The sequence below is a fragment of the Alexandromys fortis genome, unplaced genomic scaffold, assembly GCF_014885135.2.
Source record: "Alexandromys fortis isolate MF-2015 unplaced genomic scaffold, M_Fortis_MF-2015_v1.1 scaffold_69, whole genome shotgun sequence".
NCBI lineage: Eukaryota > Metazoa > Chordata > Mammalia > Rodentia > Cricetidae > Alexandromys > Alexandromys fortis.
This window is the reverse complement of record NW_026067951.1, coordinates 1,530,918-1,534,791: the sequence shown is the minus strand read 5'-3', so window position 1 is coordinate 1,534,791 and position 3,874 is coordinate 1,530,918. Positions and strand designations below refer to the sequence as shown.

The following is a 3,874-nucleotide window of genomic DNA, read 5'->3' as shown; positions in this document are numbered from 1 at the left end:
ATGGTTGCCATTTCTACAATGTTCTAGTGATGAGACCAGGATAGAAACTGGTTATGCAGTTTAGGGACAGGGTTCTCTCTTCTTGTCCTTGTCCAGAAAGCTTTGGTTCCATCCAGGCCAGGGACTAGAAATGCCATAAATACTAGGAGACTCTAGTTCCCAGTCTGGTTTCTTATTATTTTTCTCCTCCTTTCACACAGCTATGTGACGCTATGACCAAAATTCCAATTAAGACACCTGTGATAGAGAAGCACATAGACACCTGTAATGTGGGTCAACTGGAGTGACCAGCTCCCCCAACATGCCTCTACCCACATTTGGTCATAAGTCTTGTAAAAAAAAAAAGCCATTAAACTAGCAGCTCAATGGCCCCCCCACTCTTGTCACACAGGAGCTGTGCTTGCTTTATCATAAGCCTCCATCATAAGCCCCATAATAAGCTCCTCTCTAAACCCTCACCCTCCCTGTGCTCCGTGAAACCCATTCTAATTAGCAGCACAAGAACCTGGTGCCATCGACTCAGTGGACGTTTTGTGTGACTGTGAGTCTGGGTATCCTAACTTGTGTGTTGAGATCACTGGAGGCTAGAAAGTCTCTGTCACACTCAAGAATCCCATTTTCTCCCCCATTTTACTATCTATGAAACCTTGAGCGAGCAAGTCAACTCTGACTATCTGTAAAGTGGGTAAACACACATCAAGGTTGGGGTAGGAACTATACAAAGTTCTGGGTGTTAAACATTTCTAGGGCCAAGCACTGAACTTACTTATTACATATTAATTCCCTTGTTTTTGCCTTTCCTCCAAACCAGCTTTCCTTCTGAAGCCATCTAGTTTGGGGTCAAGATCAAAGCCAGCTACTTAGAAGCCTATGGATTAGATTTTGAATTTGCCTCAATGGTTTGGGACTGAACAGGCATGACTAGGCCATATCTAGTGAAAAACATTGGGGGAGGCTGGAGAGATGGCTCAGCAGTTAAGGTTAAGAATGTTCACAGCTCTTCTTCCAGAGAACCAGAGTTCAGTTTCCAGCACCCACACCCGGGGCTCACGAAAGCATGTAACTCTAGCTCCCAGGGTTCTGCTGCCTTCTTCTGGCACCTGTAGGCACCCATACATAGGTGCCAGACACTCATATAGACACCTATATAAAAAAAACAAATCTTTAATATGATGGCATAACCATGAAAGAACCTGTGTTCCAAAATATGACCGCAGAGCAGCGTGGTATGAGGACTGTCAAGACTCTCCCCAGGCATTGCAGGCTGATTTAAAACCAGGAATTACCCACTCTCGTTGTGTTTTTCACAAAGCATTGCAATACTCATTGGAGTGTCCCCCTCTTCCTCTACTTGATAAGGGGATTTGTGGGGAAAAATAGAACACAACTATTCATCGAAACTTTGTTTGCTCAGACCCTCAATTCCATCAAACAGAGGAAACATAGATTTTTCAGTTTTGATGTAGTCCACAATCTTTCAGGTTTTCTTGAAAATTCAAACCACAGGAATGATAATATGCTCCCATGTTCCTGAACAATATTATCAAGCTCTATACCAAGCAAGTCTTACAGCTTAACCCCAGTCTTTACTATTTCTGGAGCTAGCATTAATTGAATTTTTGATAATTTCAGATTTGATCATTTGAAAATTTGAAAATCATAAGCACAATTTCTTATCAAAAAGCGTAATTTCTTGAACTAACTTTAGTTCATTTGCAGGTTTCTCTCTCTTAATTACTGGCATGGAAAATACTATACCTGGAAAAGCACAATGATCAAAATGGGGAAAGAGTGGCCCATGAAGACAGAGAATCAATAACTCTTTCTTCTTTAGTAACTCTGGAGCTCACACCATGCAGAAGTTCAGCCCCTGTGTTTTCCAACAGTTCTGGAAGCACCCCAGAACTGCTGTCCAAAATTGTTGAAAATGGGTCCTTTGAAAGCCTCAACCTTCCCTAGAATGAAGAACATGGAAAACCTTTCATCTCCTCTATGTGAAGCAAACCTAAAAGTCACCTTTAAAAAATTCTACTTGGGATTACTGCAGCTCCATTCCATCCCACCCCTATCTTCTCTGTGCACATCCTCCCAGATGTAGCTGTAAGTACAAAGCCAGGACACCACAGCTCTTTCTGTGTGCACGCAACAGCCCTGCCATTGAGAACAGCACAGCAGCTCAGCTGCAACAGCCATTGGAAGCAATAGCAAGAAGCTGAAGCAGACAGCTGTGCAGGAGTCTCTTCCAGAGTCACTCACATGTGAAGCTGCTCAGTGATATCACTGAGGGAGAGGCCATCTCTCTAGGGCTGCCCTTCTCTAGGGAAAGTCAACAGCCTCCTCATGCTAGGGGGAAAGAACTGGTCCTTCATCAAGACTTATAAAGAGGAAGTTGCCAACACCATTCTCAACTACTGCAGTCCACGGGGCTCCATGCTGTGTGGACAGCCCATGTACATCCAGTTCTCCAACTTGAAAGAGCTCTGAACTGACAGCTCAATCAACCAGGCACATGCTTAGGAGGGTCTACAGGTCATGAACTCCATGCCATTGCAAAACCTGACCTTGACTGTCTCCACTGAGGCTAAGGATATGGAAACACCATGGTGCAGGCCTGAGCTTTTTGCTCAGCGTCATCATGGAAAATCTGTTCTACCCAGCGACTCTGGGTGTGCTGTACCAGGTTTTCTCTAAATTCAGCACCAGCCTCAAGATCCTTCCAGGAGCTACTGCAGCATGCTGACCTGTCAACGGATGGCCAGAACACTCACAAAGCCTGCAGCATGCTGCACAGCTGCTTCTCCAAGGTCACCGGCCTCAACCTCAAGGGCAATGACAAAAACAGGCACTGCACTTACCCCAGCCTGCTGTCTGGAGATGGCTAGGGATCCTGGACCTAACCATGGTTGCGGCCTTATGCCTTTCTGTTCCCAACATCCACAGAGAGCTGGCGCCTTTGGCTATTCTATGTGCAGCCACTGAAACCACAGCAGTCTGAATTGCCATCCTAGGCCTGGCTGGTGCTGGGGATTCCATCCTGCTGGTCAATCACCTGAACCCTGAAAGAGTCATCCTCTAAAGCCTCTTTATTCTTCTCTGCATCTGTGCTGACATACAATGGGGGAAGATCTTGTCCAACAAGAACGTATTGGTAGAGATAGCAGATGGCAGCCAGGCCCCGCTGGCCATGAGCCACCTGAACAGGCACAGGCTGCATGGGAAGTCAGTGTGCGTTATCACACTGTCAAAGCAGCAGAGTGTGTGGCTGCCTTGTGAGGGCCTGGAGGACTAGGGTCCAACCAAAGACTATGGCAGCTAACCACTGTACTGCTTCAAGAATCGGGGCCCTAGAAACTTCCAGAACATCTTCCTGCCCTCAGCTACCCTGCACCTGACGACCTCCAGTGCCAGTGGCATGGTTAGGGGATTCAAGCTCTTCCAGAAGGACTGGAAGATGGCACCAGTCCAGATGGGCTCTGAGGAGGAGGTAGCGCTGACACTGACGGAGCTACACAATCATGACCTAAGCAAGGGACACTACTTATGTTTTGTCATGCCCCAAGTTTACCATGTGGGTGCCTGTAGGGCCTGTGGTAGCTTCCACCATTCTAGAAAAGCCCACTTTAAAAAGCAACTGAAGTGACCGTACAGTCCAGAGATCCTGTTTTTTTTTTTTTTTTTTTTAAAGAAGGAGCAGTTTACCTTCCCTTTTAAGTATATCTAGACCACCTTGCCACAATAAAAAGGAAATTGGCTTGAGCCACAGAGGTCCAGTTAGCACCATGCCTTGAGGGGCCCAGGGGTGAAGCCACACTGGTAACATAGAACACAGCTGTTTTCTCCTATCTTGCAAAATCAGCCTGTGTATATGTGTGTA

At 46.2% G+C, this 3,874-nt stretch overlaps 1 pseudogene; it reads left to right on the top strand.

The window, feature by feature from the left end:
- The first annotated feature begins 212 nt into the window (after positions 1-212).
- On the top strand, positions 213-3,640 carry LOC126506733 (polypyrimidine tract-binding protein 1-like; annotated as a pseudogene).
- Positions 3,641-3,874: the final 234 nt, after the last annotated feature.